The sequence below is a fragment of the Protopterus annectens genome, chromosome 14.part0 (assembly GCF_019279795.1).
Source record: "Protopterus annectens isolate FY-2018-M chromosome 14.part0, PAN1.0, whole genome shotgun sequence".
Classification (NCBI taxonomy): domain Eukaryota; kingdom Metazoa; phylum Chordata; order Ceratodontiformes; family Protopteridae; genus Protopterus; species Protopterus annectens.
Window position 1 is genome coordinate 1,013,230,031 of NC_056748.1, and position 21,449 is coordinate 1,013,251,479.

Here is a 21,449-nt window from a genome sequence, read left to right on the forward strand (position 1 = left end):
CTGCTGAGTGCCTTGCCATGCACATTTATTTGATGAATGATGGGAAGGAGGGAAGAAAAGTTAGATGATGCATGGTGTGCCCTAGACTCAGGTTCTAGCAGAAGACTCACACATGCTACAGATCATTTATGGTCGTGTTTTAATAGTGTGCATTTTTTCCTGACATATGATGGCCCCATGTAGTACAATAAAACTATTTCCTTTTTGTGATCTGTAAAATAAAACCATACTGTAACATTCAGAACTAATTTGTCTGAGTAGTGATTGTGTTGTGGAATGGCTGTTTCTAAGGTAAGGTGGAAGGTTAGGGTTGGCATGCATTATTAAGGTGGTCGCAACCAGAAGTATAGCTAGGTTGGGGCAAAGGGGGCAACTACCCTAGGTGCAAAGTGTTAGGGGATGAGGAAGGATGATCCTGATTGTTATTTAATGCATACTGGCTTTTAAAAGCTGGTATTGCATTTGTAGTCAAACCTGAGTGCTGAAACTCTCCATGTGTTGTCTTAACTATTTACTACAGTTCAAAACATCTCTTTTTTGATCTAAAACCTCAGTGCTGTAGTGCTCTATGCAGAGTATAAACTGTAGCGACTGTTTTTTTTTTTTGAGGGAGGAGGAGGGTGAGGAGCAGAGCACAGAAATGGACCTGACTGGCAACTGGGCCAGAAGAGAGGGTGTGTGTATCTTCTGACCACCTGACTGATAGAAGGAGCGGACCCTTTCTTTCATTTTGTTTTTGGTGAGGGGGTGATCTTTAGGTGGAGAGTAGGCTGGGTAGTGTACTACACAGTATGCTGAATTCCATTTTTTTTTTGCTGTTCACTTTAAGAGCTGAGGGAGTGGAGTGCAACTTCCTGAAACTGGCATGGTGGGGGGGTCAATAGTTGACCAGCTACGCCTCTGGTCAGATCACAGTGGTAGACCAAACAAAGATCTCTCTGGATGCCTCTATGGACTCTAAATTGGTCCCAGGGTTCAACACACTTCCTAATAACACAAGGTTTGGGATCCTGGACAGACCTGATAAGAAAATAAACACACTGGCCACCATTCAGAACTAATTTTTTGCCAGTTGCATAGGGTCAAGTATTTGAGAGAACTCCTGAAGCAAAGAGAGAGTTTGGGCATGGAAAATTATGACAAATCCCCAAATCACTGATCATGAGGCTTTCTCATGTAATCTGGGGATAGGGAAGCACATACCTAAGTACCACTGCATTGCAATCAATGTGGCTTCCAGGGTGTCTGCTCTGTCTTTGGTGATAAGATGTCATGCCTGTCTTTGGGTGCAGGTGCTTCTGAAAGGTGTTAAAGGTGAACTGCTGAATGCTTCCTTAGGTACTGGCTTCTTGTTTAGTTAACCCCTGCAGGAGATCTTCAAGTAGCTGGGAGAATGGTATGGTGATATTTTTATTTATTTATTTATTTTATTTTACTTTTGTTTACCGGGAAAGTCTGACTGGACAAAAAATGTCCTTTTCTCAGTGGAGGCCCTAGAGAAAAGCTCCACACAAAACCAATGGAAATTGATAACAATTATGGAAACATTATACATCCAGTTAGAAATAGTTGAACAATACATTAGACTTCCAGTAAAGCTGCCAGGCTTTGATAAGGATTGACAGCAACATAAGAGGTACAGAGTTTAAGACATGCCCCATTAATAATACATAAATAAATTTTACTTCCTAGGAGACTTTAAATGGCCAAGTTAAGTAAGACGTAGAAGTAGACAGTATAACGTGTATCTAATACTCGAGAAGTGGTATTCCTCAGCCAGGGTTAGAACAGGAGCAAAGCCATCTGTTATTCAAATGTGATTTGAGTGTTTTTCTTTTAAATGAGTGGTGCTGGTCATAGTAGTTTTGTTAGGGGGATAATGAGTTCCAGAATTTTGCTATGTGGTTGGAGTAGAGGGATTCACCAGCAGTAGTGTTTGGTTTACATGTTTTTATGAGTGATTTGTTAGAGGAGGGCAACATGTGAGCAAAAGATTAGGGTTAGGTTATGTAGGGCTGTTGTTTTGTCTGGTTGAAAGAGTAGTTGATGGGCCATAGTCAGTTGGTTAGCAAGGAGATTGGGCAGTTCTAACCAATGGAGGTGTTGTCGTTTTAGGCAATGATGATTGTGTGATGAACCTATCAATTTTATTATAGCAGGTTTCAAGTTTGCTTAGATCATTTTTAGGTTTGCAATGATGGGTGAAGTATAGAGGAGAGTAGAAAGAAGGTGGGTTTAAGCTATGGTGGCTCTTGTGTTGTTAGGAACTTTTTTATGTCTGTACAGATAGCCAAGTTTTTTGTGAACTTTCTTTATTGCTAGGTCTATAGGTGTGTCACATTTCATGTTGCTGTCTAAGGTTACATCAACAAGTTCAGTATTAGATAGAAGAGATAATAGTAGTATTAGCTGACAGAATACAGAAGGATGTGGGGCAGTTATTGGCTCTAGAGGGCTGGAAAAGCATTAGTTTAGTCTTAATGGGGTTAAGAATTAGTTGCGCATCTTTTAGTCATGATTCTACTGTGGAGAAGGATTGTTGGGTAATACGATGGAGTTGTTGAAGTATAGGGGCAGCACAGAAAAGGGTAGAGTCGCCTTCATACTGCACAAGAGATGCATGAGAGGTGTAAGAGTAAAGATTGTTAGTAAGTAGGGTAAAGAGGAGAGGACCAAGAATTGAGCCCTGTGGCACTCCCATAATGACTGACAATAGAGGAGAGAGATTATTTTGCCATTTTACAGCTTGCATTCAATTATTCAGATAATCCTGGAACCATAAAATTACAGAATGGTTGACTTTAAAATTTAAGAGGGTAGTTACAAGTTTCTTGTGATAGACTATTGAATGGTTGGGATAGGTCAAAAACAATCGACAATACTATTTTGCCATTGTTTCTGTGCTAATTAATGGTTTTAGTAAAGAATATTAGTGCAGTGATACTGCCGTGCCCAGGGAGGAAGCTGTGCTGAGTGTTAGGAGTTTATTGGTTAGGAGGTGATTAAGGAGTTGAGAGTGACTGCATCTCTCTAAGATTTTGGATAGCGTTAATAATATTGCAATAGGGTGATAGTTGATAGTTCAGATTAGGTGCTACCTTTATGCAATGGGATAATGTGTGATGTTTCCCATATAGCTGGTACTTTTTGTTCAGAGATGGATCGGTTAACAAGGATGGAGACAGAATAAGAGATGGTATCAGCAGAGATTTTGAAGTATTCAACTAGTAACTCAGCTGCTAGTATAGTTACTTTAAGCTTTTTTATGTATCTTTTTATGGTGTCTGTGATGACTGGTTGGAAGAAAAAGGTGGTATTGTCTTGGATAGTTGGAATGTGGGATGGGGAGGCTGTAGAGCAATAATTTTTTGTAAGGGCAAGGACAGTTTCTGTGAAATATTTATTAAATTGTAAATCAATACTGTCTTTTGTGCTGTTGGTAGTTGGGAGACGTGTACTAGATTGCCCTGGTTGAAGGATGTGTTTTATTTCCGAGTAGTACTTTTGAGGGTTATATTGATATTTTATTTGAGTGTCTGTGTAGTGTTTTATTTTATCTTGTCTGACTTGTTTATTGGCTCTGTTTCTTAGTTCTAGATAAGTTCATTTATTTGCTGAGGTTTTGTTGCTATGTCATTTTTCTCAAGCTTTATGTCATGTTTTTAGTAGTGATCTTGTTTCCTTGGTTAACCAAGGTGCATAGTTGTATTTTTTTCTTATAGTCCTAAGGGAGCAAGGTTGTCCAGGATGTTAAGGAAGGTGGAATTAAAAAAAGTGTACAGCTTAATCTAAGGAGAGGTACTTAAGAGGTGTCCAGTTACACTGTTGGAATGTATCTATGAAGTTGTTAAGGTAAAAGTTACTTTTAATATGTATTTGGTGGAAGGCATTGAGTTTTATTGGATTTACACAATGCCTGAGCAGATGGGTAGGGTGATCACTTAGGGTATCTGGGAGACAGCCATAGTGAAAAGAGAAACTGGTTTTGTTAGTAAGGATCCAGCTGAGGATAGACTGCCTTTTGAATGTTTTATCAATCTCTGTGAGAATTTGAATTGTCTGGGAGAAGCCGTATAGATTTATGTGGTTAGTTGGCCTTTGAGAGTTGCAGGTGTACCAGTCTAAGTTGAAATCACCTAGAATGATTGTTTCTTGTGGTAAGGTGCGAGTTGCAGGTGTACCAATCTAAGTTGAAATCACCTAGAATGATTGTTTCTTGTGGTAGGGTACTTGTCCACTGGAGAATGTGCTCTAGAGTAGACAGGTTACTTCCAGGGGGGATGTAAGCGCCGACTATGTTTCAGTATTTTCTAGAGTTAATTATGAACTTTATGAACATAATTTCTGCATTGCTGAATTATGAGGGGCTTTGCTTAATAGGGACTAGACTGAGGTAGTTTTTGTACATAATGGCTCTGCCCCCTCCTCTTTTGTTTTTCCTGTCTAGTCTAAGAATATTATATCCTGGAGGCAAGATTTTGTTGTTGCTAGTGTCTGGTTTTAGCAATGTTTCTGTTATTATAGCTATGTAAGGAGAGTTTAGTGCAATGGTGGCATGCATTTCATTTAACTTGTTAAGAATACTCCTGATGTTAATATTTAGAATTAGTAGATGTGCTCCTTTTCTGGGTAGTTGTAGAAATTTTGCGGCAAGGTGGAGGGTGGGTTACTGTGTTAGTTCTAGTTCCTGGGTTAGGGTGCATATCTCCACTGAGAATGTGCTGGATTGCAATGTGTACTATCATTTTTAGGAATCTGGATATAGCTTTATTATATTTTAGGGAGATAGTTGAGGTGGGTTTAGGTACAGTATTGTATGAGGTTTGATAAGTTTGAGATATATTGAGGATGGAAGGTGATACTGAGATAGTTTTTGGTATGAATTCCTGTGGGGTTAGTATTAAGATGCAATGGGTGTTGGGTGTTTAAATAGGTGTGATAGGAGGTAAAATGAACTGTTATTCTAAGTGTAGTTAGAAGAACAATGTATATAGCTAGCATGATTGTACAGGTAGCAAACTGTGAGTGAACTGAGTTATATTAGTTATTAGTTCTTGTGAGTAGGCAAATGGTCCTAATACTAGAGTATTGGTTGAAGATTACTTGTTTATGTTGGTGAAAAATGGTATTTGAGGTCAAATTATTTTAGTGGGTTAATTAATATGTCATTTCATACTGGTGCTAGTATCAGGTATGATGTGGGTTTGCTATATGCAGGGGTAGTTGGTAAGATTAGTAGTGGGGCTGGCTTATGTATGATAGCTGTAATTGAATAGGGGTAGAGATAGTGTTACTTGAGATTGTGTGAATGGGGGTAGGTGGAATTCAGGGGCAGGGTATGGGAGCAAGAGTGAGCCACAGTGCAGCGAGAGCAAATGGAGAGGGCTAAACCTGGCCATGGAAGCTACCTGTGTAAAGGTGGACATAGCAGTTCAGTGCCCAGGTGTCTTTTAGCACTTTTAGAAAAGCTGAGGTCCAAGTTTGAGTAAAAGCAGGTCCAAGTTTTAGTAGAAGCAGTGGTGCTTTTAGATTATGTAGCTTAAAAACTGAAATGTTGTTTTTACTTGATTCAGAAGTCAGGGACTGGGTTACGGGTAATCAGTCAGCTTTTACTAGTTTTCCTGTAACAGAGTGTTCAACAGTAGATTAGTGAGTTCCTTAGAGTGGGAATATTGGGGTCTATATTATATGCTCGAAGAGACTTTTCTTCTAACATGTAATCATCAAACCTGAAGAGCGAATGCTCTAAAATGTGAATGGCCACATCTGCAAATATTTTTCTCAGGAAAAACTTTAGTTGGCCGTTATTGGGAATTGCCCTTTTCCCCCAACGCAGAGCGATCTTAGAGTTGGTATATTTAGTTAGGGGGGGGTATGGGGGGCACAGCCCCCCCACTTGATTAGGATTTTGAAGTTTGTGTTGTTTGTGTATGGCCCTGTGAATTTTTTCCTGAGGAATAAATTCACAGTTTTTTTTTATTATTTTACATTTGTTTACCGGGCTAGTCCAACTGGATACATTTCCATTTTCAGCAGAGGCCCAGGGAGAAAAGCTTCACATAGAAACAAACACAGAGAAATTATCTACAAAAGCAAAGAAAGGAGATAGAAAATACCAGGCAAAACATGATTCTAAACTACATTACACAAATCATGCATATATACTAGGTAGGACATCACCCTAATTTCCATTACAGAATACAAGATAGAAGAGTTCTGTTATAGTAAAACATCTGTGGAAATATAGAGTAATTCAGCAATTAATTACACATCCAAAGTTTTTTAACAATTTATAACAGTTACTACTTGCAAAGGTGCTTTTGAAACAAGCTTCCCAAGGGGTAAGCCATAGAGAATAATGAAATAAAGTAGTATAAAAGAATAATTAGTGGAATCACAAGATTAGTTAGGATCGATGCATGGCCATAACCAGTGTGTTTTAAGATGTTTTTTAAGCTTTTGTTTAAAGAGGAAGGGGAGGGAATAGAAGTTAGAGCAGTAGGTAGAAGATTCCAATATTTACCTATGGTATTAGAGAATAGGCAGTCACCAGCGATGTTGTTAGACTTAGTTAACCTCACAAGAAGTTTATTTGAAGAGCATAAGGAATTTAGGTTAGTATAAGTGGGGAGATAAGGTTAGAAAGTATAGGGTTGTTATTAGGTTGGCAAAATATCCTATGGACAAAGGTGAGTTGGGAAAGTGTCAGCATGTTTTTTAGTTCAAGCCAGTTTAGTTGCTATAGGTTATGACAGTGGTGAGTTCTAAATGGGTTCCCAGTAGCAAATCTGGCAATGCTATTGTATGTGTTCGCTAGTTTAGTGAGATTATTTATCTTTAGGTTAGTGTATATGGGAGAAACGTAGAGAAGAGTAGAAATAAGATGAGAGTGAGCAAGTGTAGTTTTGGCTGTTGGAGTTAAGAAGGTTTTAATTCTGTAGAAGGAGCCCAGTTTTCTATTTACGGTTTTAGTGTTATTAATGTGATTATAAAAAGTGAGGTTATTGTCTATTGTGATACCTAACAGCTTGGTGGTAGAGTCAGGGGATATATGTGTGCCATTACTGGATATGATAGAGAATTCTATGGGGGAGGGACTTACTATTACGCCTAAAGAGCAGAAGTTTGTTTTTTTGGCATTCAAAAGGAGGCAACGTTTCAAGAACTATGCCTCAACTGTACTAAATACATTCTGCGTTAGTGTTTGTAGTTCAGATGTGGTTTTAGCAGAACATGCTATTGTAGAATAATCTGCATATTGTATACATGTAGCTTGAGGTATTGCTGCATGTAGGTCATTTATGAATAAAGAGAAGAGGTCCTAGAATGGAGCCCTGAGGGACACCAAGAGAGACTGGCAGAAGGGATGAAAGTTTGTTTTCCCAGAGAACTGCCTGTTGCTAAGGTAAGAAGTAAACCAGTGAATGAGCAGGAGGTGGTTTACCATATCAAAGGCTTTTGACAGGTCTATAAAGAGTGCTGATGAGAGGATGTTGTTTGTGTGGTTTCTATTGATGTAATCGGTAAAGGATAGGAGAGCTGTGGTGGTACTATGAAATGGCCTAAAGCCATGCTGTCAGTTAGCTAGTAAGTTATATTGAGTTAATTGGTCCATTAGCTGATGGTGAATGCATTTCTCCATAATTTTTGCTAAGGGTGATAAGAGTGCTATAGGCCTATAGTAAGAATACTCATTGGAGTTACCTCCTTTATGTAAAGGGATAATGCGGGAGATTTTCCAGATAACAGGGATGGTTCCTTCAATGATGGTTCTATTTATAAGGATGGATATGGGATAGGCAACTGCTTCAGCTGCTTTTTGAAGGTATTCAGATGGTAACTGATCAGCAGAGGGGGTACAGGGTTTAAGTTTTTGGATAAGTTTTTGGATATAGGTGGTAGAGATTGGTTGTAGCTGGAATATAGGAAGATTAGGAGATGTGGAGCTAGGGAGGCTAGACTTGTCTATGGAAAGGTGACAGGCTAGTGAATTAATGGTGTCAGTAAAAAAGGTATTAAAGGCATTAGCAGTTTGATGTGAGGTATTCTTTTCAGCCCCTAAGGGGGAAGGTGTACTAGACTGGCCTGGGTGTAGGAGTCTATTTAAGGTTGACCAGAACCTTTGGGGGTTGTTATGGTGAGTTTGCTGTAATTTACAATAGTAGGTATTTTTGTCTGTGAAGATGGCTTTTTTAGTACTATTTCTTAACTGTCTAAAGGCTTGTTGATCAGAGGTAGTTTTGGTAGCTCTCCACTTAGCCCAAGATTTGTTCCTAAGTAATATTTTTTGTCTTGTCTCTTTAGACAGCCAGGGGGCTGGCTTGGATTTAACTCCAGCAAATCGTTTTGGAGCATGTTCATCAAGGATTGTTAAGAATTTGTTAATGAAATATTTAACAGCTTGTTCAAGGGGGAGAATTTTTAGAGGGTTCCAGTTCCAGGCCTTTAGTTAATTTTGGAATGATAATGTGTTAAAGTGTTTATTGCTTCGTGAGATCCTATAGGTTGGGGTGTTAGTAATGTCACTTTTTTGTCTTATGATGTAAGTTAAGGTATGATCACTTACATCATTAGGCAGAGTTCCTACTAAATAAGTTTGTTGTTGTTTGTTAATAAGAATCCAATCTAAATTACTTTCTTTGTTGTTAGGTTTATTGATTCTTGTAGTGGTGTTGATTGTCTGAGTAAAGCCATGAAGATTAATATGTGAGGAAGTATTATCTGTATTGACAGAAGACCAGTCATAATTAAAGTCTCCTAATATGATAGTTTCTTGTGGGTAAATAGAAGATACCCTACTTAAGATATTTTCTATTATGGTATTATTATTACCAGGAGGTAGATAGATACAGATGATATAGATTTATTTATTAGGGTTTAGTTGTAGTTTAGAAATAAGGAGTTCAGCCTTACTATCCTGTAGTGGGTTATAAGGTACAGAGGAGATCTGTAGTCCAGTCTTAAACAGCAGTGCTACTCCCCCACCCTTACATTTTATGCGGTCCAGTCTCAATATGTTGTAGCCTGAGGGAAGTATTACATTGTCTTTAGTACCAGGTTTCAACCAAGTTTCAGTAAGACAAAAGATGTCAAAGGAGTGAGTATCAAGGAGGGCATGGAGATGGGCAACCTTGTTGTTAATACTGTGGATATTGAGATGCCCTATAAATAAGGTGTTTGAGACAGTGGTTAGGGTTGGAAGGGTAGAGTTTGTGATACTATAAGTTCTGTCAGTGGAGACATTAGTTGGTCCTGGGTTAGGGTGGAGTTTTAAGCTCTAAAGGTGGTTTGCAGGAGAAGCTGGTTAGATATTTCAGCCTCCTTATATTTGGATTATTAAATTTAATATGTGCAAGTTGATGGTATTTGGCTAGCAGGTAGTTAGAGGTGGATGTGATGTTTAAATGAATATGTGTTTGGGTAGTAAATTGAATGGCTGTTTGTTTGAGAGAGTAGTTAAAGTGGTAATAATTACATTTTTCATAGGAAGTAAGGAGATAGGCCAAGGTGAGGACTAGAAAAAGTGTGGCTATGAGTATTAGCTTGGTTAGGCTAGTTTTAGAAGTCTTAGTTTGGATAGTTTTAGTTTTAGAAGACATACTGCTAAGAATGGTTATAAAACTCTACAGAGATAGAGTTAGGATATAACTACAATTTGAATTATAGGTAAGGTATAGTCTTTCCTGGGAAGAATAGCTACAGGTATGTGGATAAGGTAAGGTGCTATAAGAAAAGACAATAGAGAAAGTAAGTTAGGAGGGATGAGGTGGAGTTGTGTCAATTGACAGTTGCATAGGATAGGTTGTTTCAGGGAGAGGGTGTGGTAAAGGTAGCATAAGTGTAGGACCACTGGGGGTGGGTGTGATATGGAGGTAGGGTAGGGGAGCAAAGCGGGGCAGAGCCAGTTAGTAGATTGTGTGGAGCCAATCTGGCCTTTCAGAGAAGCTAAGCACTGATGTCTCTTAGCTAGGTAAGAAACACCTTATTGTGGGTGTTTAATAGTAAAGTTTATACAAATCCAGCAATCCCTTACTCTGGAAAGTGGAGTTTGCTGTAAGATCTTTTAGGGGATAAATTGGGTTAGCAGTAAATAAGATAAGCAGCACAGAGAACCAGAGCAATGCTCCAAAGTAGACTAAAAGCTATCAGTTTCTGTATTCTGCTGCCATCTAGTGGCGTACAGGAGGAAGGACTTCAACTTTAAAGCTAAGTTAGAAATAATTCTATGGGGGAGGAAAACAGCCTAGGTTAGTTCCGCAAGTGTGCTGGCCCAGTTCCAAAATTACTGTAACAAAGTTAAAGGAAAATAAATGCACATACAGCAAATATATAAGGCTATCAGCTGTAGCCAACACTGAGAGGTAGAAGGGATGCATCCTGGGTGTTCACACTTTAGTAGACTGCCTTGTAGCTTCTAAAAACACTCTGTAAAAATAACGAGCGGGGACAACCCAATTAGCAACGCTAGGCTTCCAGGGAGCAGCACACCACGTGGACGACCAAGGGGAAGCCTTCACTAGGGAGATAGGGTTTAAATATGGTGCCGCAAGGGCAAACTACTACTTAAAGAGTTTGGGTAGATCAGATCAGATCTGGCCATTCGTGCTTTAGAGCATTCACTCTTTAGGTGTCGATGATTATATGTTCAAAGAAAAGTCCCTTTGAGCATATAATATACACCTGGAATATTGTTTGAGGGCTATCATTTTTCTGTATTAGAATAATAGTCCAAAATTACAGCTTGGGGGGTAGGTTGCAGTGTTATTTTCCTGGCTGGTGTGCGTGCCACTTACAGCTTCTCTCAAAATAATATTTAGTAGCTAATTTAATAGGTAAACCTCTGGTGCAGGACATGTTATGCACACTGAGATCACTGTCCAGATTTAAGCTCTCGAAGATGCAGGTACTGATTTAGTGCTCAGACTCAACGTCAGGGCACTGGTATCAGGCAGCATTAGCAGCTAGTAGGATATACCCTTAGACTAACTGAAAAAGAATAAAAGGGAGAAAGAGTTAGAGGGAAAATACCATTGTTAGAATCAAGAGACTATTGTTAAGTATTTACAGAACCAGAACGCTGCGGTGCAAATATAGATATCGTGTGGGAAAGAATGTATCCACAGTATCTGCAAGAAAATACAATTGCAAATTCTCTTTCTAGCAAAAACACTTGAGATGCGGAGTAATGTAACACAGGTAGACCATATTAAATGTAAAACCACTTTTCAGTGAAACATCCCCAGCATTGTAATTTTATCTAAAGTCCCTGTTTTAAATGCTCAGTCTATAAGGGCTGCATATACAGAGTTGTTGGGTAGCAGCTTTAAATATTATGTCTGTAGACAGTTGAGAAATAAAAGGTATCTCAGTTTATTAGAACAAGCTCTAGTGATCGATACCAATAGGCACATGGGATTTTAGATGCCTGCACCTTTTCGGTCACTATTTACAAGAAGTACAAACAGTAGCAATTTTATAAAATATATATATATATATATATATATATATATATATATATATATATAGATATATATATATAGATATATATATATATGTATATATAGATATAGATAGGTAATATATAGATATATTTTATATATTTATATATATTTACTATAGATGTAAAATGTGAAATAGCTTTTTCACCTTTGAATCCCCAAATAAGGTAGAAAGTATCCTTTTAAAACTGCCTTTTACAGGAACTAGGCCAAACACCAGAAAAGTGAATGCCAAAAAACAAATATTTCAGGGGCAAAAGAAACATAAAGTAAAGAGGATTATGGGAAGCAGCCAAACCACTTATTTTGAATACCCCTATTTAAGCACAACTTGGACCAGTGGATGAGTAAACAGAAATTCACCCCTGGTCTTGTGCCTATGTCTCTGATGGACAGAGGCAGTCAGTAAATCACTCGTATATAAATCAAATTTGTAGGTCAGATTTGGGTTTAGTGGCTAGGTATATAAGGGCCCTAGTGGTTGTTAGCCTAGTATACACCTATGACCTCATAACTCAGGGAGCCTTCCACCTCCCTGTTTCCTTCCCTTCCTCTCCCCAACATTCCAAAAGACTAATAGAATTCTGGGAGATTTGCGTGAGCCTATTTTTTTCTGAGAATGAAAGGGGTTGTACGTTTACTCCTTGGTAGGGTGACTGCATTTTTCAGGACCTCTTGGAGTGGGATATTTTGGATAAATTAAGACTCATCAGGGATTGTCTCAGGGATCAGTGATTCTTGCTTAACTTACTTGAGTTTGACACTAGAAAAGACCAACAACATGCCTTGAAGTAACACTAAACACAGAGTAGTGCAGGGTTTACCTTCCTAAAAACAAGATTGTATTTTTGGAGACATTTTTTCCCCAAAGGGCTGACAGGTACTCCAGGATGTCCTAGCAATTTCTCAGGGTGTTGGTATATATGAACATGACCCTCCTCAAATTATGTATAAGAAAGATCCAGTGGTACTTGAAGTCTTCCTTAAGCCAGCCTCCTGGACAGGATTCTCCTGGTGTTTCTGTACATCTGAAAGGAGATCATGTGAAAGGTGGAATAGATGCACAGAAGCAAAGGTTTAACCCTCTTTACAGCCTGAAATGATTCATTCCATAATAACTAATGCCTCAGACTTTACCTTGGGGAATTCATTTAGGAGTTCTGGCAGTTTGGGGTGTCTGAATTTCCAAAGAAATCTGCATTAGACCTGAAGGAAGGGTAAGCAGTCATCCTAGAGGTCAAGGCATTCAAAACCCAATGGAAAATTGTAGTTCTCCTGTTAACTATGGACAATACAGGAGTCATGGTACATAAACATGCAAGGACACAGGAGGCCATCTCCCATCTCCCCTATTCCAGATGCAGGTACAGGATCTAACAGTTCAGGTTAACTTAGAGCTCAAAGCATTATACATTCCCTCACAATCCAACAGTATTGTGGATGTCCTGAGCTGGCACTCCTGGGAAACTACTATGCATATGCAATTCTACTTCTGTGTTCTAATCTAGCTCTCATATCATGCTGCATATTGTGTTCTTTGTTCATTGTATTGTATGTTGCCTCTTACCTGGGTCATGACTGAAAAGTGCTCTCAGACAAATCTGCTAACTCAATTAAAAATTTATCAATAAAGAACTAAAGCTGAGCACAAAAGTCTTCTGACAGCAGATATCCAGCTGGGAGCTTCTTGACTTAGATCTCCTCAAATTCCAGGTGAATCATGAGTTACCTGGTTTACTATAAAAGGCTTCCAGGCAGCAGAGTAGTTGTATTTTTATCTGATTGGCAGAATCTGTTCCTGTGTGCATTACTTCCTACTCTGTTGATTCCCAGGGAGATGGAGAAGGTTCATGCAGAAGTATACAACATTGTACTAATAGCACTGTACTAGACCAGGCAGCAGTGATTCTCACTGATAGCACATATGACCAAGGAAATACCATACGTCCTTCCACAAAGGACAAGAACCATGGTCTGTTGCTGCTGGTTCAGCAACTAGCCAGTCTACTCCTTTGCTCCCAACTTTTCCTGCTCATGTAAGAAATTCCTGCCCTTCTCTTTCACCAGCTTACTTAGACAGAAGACTGTAAAATTCTGCACCAGACAATGAAAAAACCTACACAGCCAGGCACTGACTACACCTGCACAAACTGTAACAGAGTCTGACGGTCAAAAATCGGACTTTACAGTCACAGCAGGCACTGCATTCCAACCATCAACTGATTTCATGACCCAAACTTTATTGCGTCGAAACAGAGAAAGGCCATCCGTCCATTAGACAGGCTCAGTCATTTAACTTTATATCTCATTGCCATTCAGGGCCTCTCTTGCAAGCACCTGAAACTAGTCTTCAGTGCTCTAATCACTTCCTTTCCATCCTTGGACCCAAGCTCTGGAAGGATCTTCCCTGAAATCTCAAAGACCTCTCTAACTGCTCTTGTTTACAAGTGCAAGTTAAGCTCAATGCCAGAAAGTGCATTGTCATCCCTTTTGGTAAAAACTCTGTACCCATGAACTACCACATAGGCGGTAGTCTACTTAACACTGAAAGTGTGATAAGAGACCTTGGGACACAGGTGGACAGTAGTCTCTCCTTTCATAATCACATCGCCACAGTAGTCAGGAAATCCTTCTACGTGGCACACCCCATCAAAAAAGGTTTCTCATCCAGGAAAAAAGAGGTCATTGTTCCCCTCTACTCATCACTCATTAGACCCATTTTAGAGTACAGTGCCTCTTTTTGTATGTACCCCACAAGACATCTACAACAACTGGAAAGGCCACAGAAATACCTCACAAAGAGGATTACCAGCCTCAAACAGATGCCCTACGCAGACCGTCTCAAAAAACTCCAGCTTTACTCTGTCGCATATTGCCTACTCAGAGACAGTCTCTGCCTAACATACAAAGCTATGTCAAACCCAGAGCTGCTGGACATGCTCCACGTAAAGAAATCCCAATCCCTCTGAGCTACATGCTCTAGGGACATAAACCTTGGAACCACAATAAACAGAACATGCTGGAGGGATAGATTCCTGTCTCAGAATCTTCCCATACTCTGGAACAAACTACCTATCTATATCAAACAAAGCTCCTCATTAGCACTCTTCAAGAAAAATCATGATGATTGGATGGGAGATAGGAAATTTACCCTGGGGATCACTTCTGTGGCTCTGCTTGACAGGAGCACAGGAAAATAATTTTCTTGGGTGGCAAAAGCCAGGGTACTGTTTGGCTAGGCTTATATAGGCCGTAGGGCCAATAGCCTAGTACCTACCTATGAACCTATGAACATCTCCCAGCGCAAGCTCTCCCTAATCTCCAATATATACTTCCTGTCATTTTCACTATATTATTTCTTTTCTAACTCCTAACATGTTACTACTCTAACTGATGTACATGGTGGTTTCTGTTGACTACCTTCTTAAACCATTTTTTAATTTATATTAACATTCCTTTCTTTTTAGCATGCTCTATTGTTGTATTTAAATTATTCTTATTTTTTCTACTTGTTCGCATTCTGGGCTGCGACTGAAATCGGTCCAGTGGAAGAAGTGTTCTAATCAAGTTAAATTGTATAAATATCTAAAAGGGATTCATCACAACAATCAAAAACCTTAAAACTAAGTAAAAATCAACAAAGCAACATTTATACAAGGAGGCAAGCCCCCTAGAAGTCCTCATATTCCTCTCACTTTAAACATACCATCTGTGAAATTACACAACAGTGGAAGAAAGTAGAAATTCCCTTGCCCCACTGTTTGTTGATAGTGGTGAAAAATGTAAATCACCTTCAAATTATCAGTGTAATTGAATGGAAAATATCCGTTCACTTGGCCTAAAACCAACAGCATTTGAAGAAAAACTCTCTGAAGTAATGCAGCAAGGTGAAATTTATGTATCTCACTCTGGACTCAGCTATGACTAATACGCTACTGCATGATCTGGTTAAGGGCTTTGGCAAGCAGGCTGGGTGACCCCTTATTTCAGTGTTAATGCTGGATGGTGCTCTATGTGAAGATGGTATGTTTCTTTAATTTTAATGAGTTTGTTGGACCACCCATACATTGGTTGCCTTTTTGGTGTAGGTAGGGATTTCTTAAGTATGTCAACATAAGAAGGTTTATTTTATTTTTTTTATGAGTATCATGGCATACGGTAGGTGGTGCTACTAACATTCTCGTGGATGTTAACAGTATATTGTTATGAAACACTGGCCTCCTTATTTAGTTAGTGTTTACTCCTTTCACATATAGAGGCAGTTTGTAATAGGAGTAAGTGGCTGTCAGTAAACAAAGTAGTTAGTGCACTATCTTGGGATACTTATGCCAACAGGCTAGCAAAAGATGGTGTAAGTGGTAACTGTGCTATCATGGTTTGCAGATTCTAGTGTACAACAGCGAGCCAATTATTCTTCTAATAAGGTAGGAGTTATATGTTTGCCTAGCACCATAGTAATGCTGCGAATGAATGCCACAAGTCTGGTATTAATAGCAGATGTATAACAACTGTGATGACATACACTGAACAGTAAGGTGAATCAGCAAACTCTCCTCAGTGCCACTACAAGCACAATGATTTGGATAGCAGATTGGTTTAGTTGCCACAACAGTGGTGCACATAAGAGCAGTGAAATGAATCAGCAACCTCCCTCACATGTCACAATGACAGAGCATGACAAGCATAGTGAAGTGAAATTGTAAACTAGCTCAGTCACAACAACGGATAATGTCTAAGTGTAGTGAAGTGAAGCCACAGTTTGGCTTGGATGCCATGACAACATTGTATATGAGTGCAATGATGCTGCAAAAGCAGTGAGATGAATCAACAAGCAGGACCTGAAGCCAAAAGTGGAATATGCACTAAAACTGTATAACCTGCTGGCTCTGATGACACAACACTACAGTGTGTAAGAGCAGTAAGCAAAATAGCAGTCTGACTTGGATGCTTCAAGACTGAGTATAAAACAAATGTAACCTAACGACAGATCTGTTTCCACTATAGGTGTAATGTTTCTTAATAGCACCCACTTAGCATTAGTGAGTTGAGCAGCGAGGTTTACAATAGAACAGTCAGTTTACATAAAATGGATTTTACAAAGACATCAGTCTATGTCACTGTAAGCAGTACTTACATTTCAACCAGTATCACAAATGGGACAACTGTGGATTTTGTTGAAAGAAAAGTGATGGATGTGACCTATCTGGACTATGATCTACTATATCCTGCTGCACGTAAGGGTAGTATGGAAACTGAAGGGCTTGGGAGTAGAAAGATATAATGGCGAACTTTGTAGGGAACTAGCTTATTATGTCAGTGGCAGGTGGGTGAAGGGAACTATAGTGTCGGTTGACCCTTAGAATGCTGTAGTACTCAGTATTTAGAATGGTACTGACCAACATATAAGTGTGCGACGTAACAGAGAGGCTTCAAAATGCAATAAGCATGATGACTGCTGATGCCAGAATAATTGAAGTCAGTGATGAGTCTGCTTTGGTTCTACTTAGAATGGCTAAATGGGTGAATGTAAAGGTAGCAGCTTGTGTTTAGAGGAAGAAGTACAACTTTATGTACTGTATCGGTAGAAAATATTCCAAGTAAGAGAAACTTCCTGAGGTCATTGATTATAGATTCAACACACGAAGAAAGGAAGAACCCTATGGGGTTACAGTCTTGCTTAAGCTGAGTTGCCAAGCCCAAGTACCACCTCCACTAGAACTGTTATCCTTTTTTATATGACCTCTGTGAATCTAATATTCCAATTCAAGGATGGCTTCCAGAATCACACATAGTGCTCTTAATATAATCTTAGAAACAACCCATGCAGACTGAGTATGATCATTGCATCCATTGGACCCTGACTATTCCTAGGGATACTGCCTGTCACTTTAGCATGTTAAAGAATTATTATAATGAAATAAATGTGCATGATGGAAGCGTTGGATAGACTGTACTGAAGAAAAGAATGAAGATAAGAAGAGGAAGACAGAGGACAACTTGTGAATGGCAGGATTAGGAATTATACAAGGAAGCATTATTCACACACATTATATTTAGAACCTGGAATAATTTGTTGGATAGAATGTCCATAAATAACATAACAAATAAAGAATGGCTTAAGGAAGGGTTAGGATTAGGGTTTTTTTGTGTGAAAGGTAGCAGTCCAACACCCAGCGGCAGTACTGAGATAGTCTCTGGAAGTCGTTGGCCTACATCCATTTTCATATTTCTGTATTTGTATGTTTGTCACTGTTTTTTTTTTTTTTTGGAATATGATGGAGATCTTTGCGCAATTCTCCTGGAAAGTCTAAGGAGGAGGACATTTCATTAAAATTGTCATTCTACATTGCATTATCGTATCAGTATAGTTTTCTTTCATGGCTTTAGAAACCACACTCACTCAGTGTTGTAGACACAAGGACAAACGTGAAGCTTTTGATCTCCTTTTGGAAAAATATGAAAGAACAGACCAGAACAAACATCTTCAACATGGAGCAAATGAAAATTACAAGAACGTTCAGATAAAGTACAGAATTTACTGAAACTGTGGCATCAGTGTTTTTGTATCAAATGGACATGAAGGTTATCTAAACAATGCTGCCTCACTCTATGCTAATAATCCCTGCTTAAACGTAAGCACACATGGCTTTGGAGCTAAAACGGGTTGTCACTGACTAAGTAATGAGTAGAACTGAAGTCTACTCCAGATGGAACAGAGTCATCAGCTGAATGAAGGCTGTCTTATTTAGGCAGAAGACATGTCCAGAGGCATTGAGATGGCACGAGGCTGCATCCTGATGTTGGGACTCAGGACATGCATGCTCACTGCAAGAAAATCCCCTCACAATTGTATCTTGAAGCATGGAAATTGTTTGTTTATGCAGATATATATATATATATATATATATATATATATATATATATATTTATGCAGATATATATATATATATATATATATATATATATATATATATATATATATATATATATATACACAATCAGGCATTTAAAAAATGAAGCTATGTTTCCCCTGCTGTATTACAACTAAATACCCAAGTGGAAAAAAAAAAAAACAAATAAATGCAGAGGATTGAGAAACAATGCAGAACTGAAAAAAATCACTAAAAGGTTTACTGTAAATATTTTCATCACAAACATGAAGTATACAGAGATTTCATCAGGCAAAAACACTTTGAAACCAAAACAATCCTTAAATAAATGTTGCACATAATATCATACTATAATAAAAAAAAAAACAAAGCTATAGATTAAAGTTAACAGACTTGATTTCCTTAATGGTAGTACCAACAGCATGTCATTGTTACCTATGACAGTGTGTAAGGGGGATAGTATGTGAACTTTAGCAATGTATTAATTTTAAAAGTATAGACAGCAATGTCTATTTGTATTACACCGGTATGCATCATGCCAACATGAAAAATACTATAGGTAAAAATCAGTATGTAAGGTGGAGGCAACTTACCACTGATTTAGAAATTGGTATCAAGGCTAAGGTAGGATGGGTAAATAATTTTGGCAAGCTATTACCCACAGGATATCATTAATAAAATTATATCAGAAGTACACAATTCTGACATTTTAATACAAATTTTAAGAGCCATTTGAAGGAAAAAAAGCTGTAAATTAAATAAGTTGTGATTTTTTTCATTATCATGTGCCTTTATGTGCAACATTATTTAAGATTCATTTAATTTCAGCTTTTCTTTTTGATAAAGTGTGTGAATAATTTATGCTTGAGACAAAAGCTCTTACAAATAAACCTTTTGAGTGGCTTTTTTCCACTTTTACATTGTTTCTTGAACCTGTTTTGTGTGTGTGTGTGTGTGTGTGTGTGTGTGTGTGTGTGTGTGTGTGTGTGTGTGTGTGTGTGTGTGTGTGTGTGTGTTGTTATGTAATTGATTGTTTGCCCAAGGTGACCGTATTACACGATTCTGCCTGCAACACAACATTCCTATTCAACCAATACCTCAAGTACACGCTTGTCTAAATACTCACAAATACATATTCACCAAAAATCACTTATAGACAAAAAATACACACACTAAGCAAAATGCACATTATGACTGTCTCCTTGTTAAAAGCTTTTTTCCAGCACCACTTTATCACTGACAGTTCTGAGGTTGTAGCAGCTTGGGATAGCTTGCATGATGTTAAAGAGTGACTGTAGCCTGTAGGAATCCTGCTTATTCATCACATACTGTAGAAGTGCAACAAACTACAACTTCAGTGTGCTAATTTCAGAATGCCTGTGTTCAGCCAGCTTGTCTTTAGAACAGTGACTACTTAAATTATACCCACTTACTTCATATTATTATACACAAAGACATTAAGGTGTTGCATTTTACCACCCTTCCACTACCTAGTAGTCCCACATATTCTATCAGATTATGCCTCATCCCTCCATTAAATCCTTAAACATGTTACAAATATACTATTTCCAGCAGGAATGCTTTTCTGGAATTCACTACATTCTCGGTATGTTTGTACCTTTGCAAACCATTGCTAACATTCCTTCCTTCCAATCATGTTCATGTCCCTTCCTATCAGTTTTGCTTCCTTGATGGTCTTAGTCCTCTCCACTTTTGCAGTCTTAGCCAATTTTATGTCAGTATATGACCATATACTTTTGTGACAGAGAGAGTGCAATGCCAACCTGAATTCCACTCAAATCTGAGAAAAGAATTTGAAGTGGAATTTCCCCTTAAAGTTTTACATGGGGCAAAGGCTACCCCCCCCCCCCCCACACACACACACACACTGCCACCAGCACTACTGTGCAATGGGAAAGCTCCTACATGCCATTTTTTAGTAAAATCATCTTTAATGTTACTGAAGTTTGGGGAAGAGGATTATCCACAGAGACCGGAGTTTTGCTCTGAGTGATGCTCACTCTTCGGAGGCTCAAAACCACTCCATAATATTGCACCACAGGGATGTAACTAGCTAGCTTAATGTCCAGGGTCATCTCATGATTAGGGTAGCACCTTTAACTTTGAGGAGCAAAACAAAAAAAAAAAAAAACAAGATCCGTCCATTCATGATCAGATGTTCCTCGTTTAAAGTCCATGCCTTTCAACTCTGACAAACAAAAGCCCTTCTGTTCATTTAAACTGTGACTGCTTGCTACATTTGTAACTAGTAGCAGCTATAGTTTATGCCACATAGGGAGCCTTAAATCACTTCAGTTTTAACTGCAAAGGTAAAAATGCATCACCAGCATTCATTTCTGAATGCTGTTAATACACTTAATACTGATCACATTTCCTACCAACACTTTGTGCCTGAGGTAGCTGCTCTGTTTGCCCCACCATAGCTACTCCTCTGCTGTACTATATTTGTATATTCATAGTACAGCCTGCTGTGGATTAAACAGTTTACTATCATTTTGTCCATCGCAGTTTGTGCGATTGACAAAATTTCGAATTTTGCTGTCACAGATTCATTAAGTCGACAAAGAAAATGTCGGAACTGACAACAGCGAACAGCATTCGCTGTTGTCAGTCCCGACATTTCAGTTCAGCTCGCACTGTAGTGGGGATCAGGAAATGTAGCCTTTCCCTCACTATAGTGCGATCCATTAGTATATTTAAGTAGCAGGGGGTGTGGGGGGGGGCAACTTGCCCCCCTGCAAACATGTTATTTACTGTGCCATGCATAGTAATGGTGTCCCCGGAACTGTTCGAAAATGTTGAAGTCAACATTTACAGTCACCACACTTTGATGTTTTTGTTGTTCGTCGTTAGTTTCGGCGTTTTACCTCAACGTAACAGCGATTCGCTATTGTGTGATCCGGTTAAATGACAGTAAACTGGATTAAACATGTCACATTCTTCCAGTGTTTTCTCATAGTACAGATGCTTCAGGCCCTTATTAGGTCTGATACTTTCTTTATGAATCATTTCTTAATCTGATATCTCTTCTGAGTACCCA

General features: G+C 38.6%; 1 protein-coding gene across 3 annotated transcripts in view; it reads left to right on the top strand.

Annotated features, from left to right (window-relative positions):
* The window catches only part of INPP5A (inositol polyphosphate-5-phosphatase A), a 3,411,481-nt gene that overhangs the window by 3,281,115 nt on the left and 108,917 nt on the right, over window positions 1–21,449 (top strand). The window lies entirely within an intron of this gene.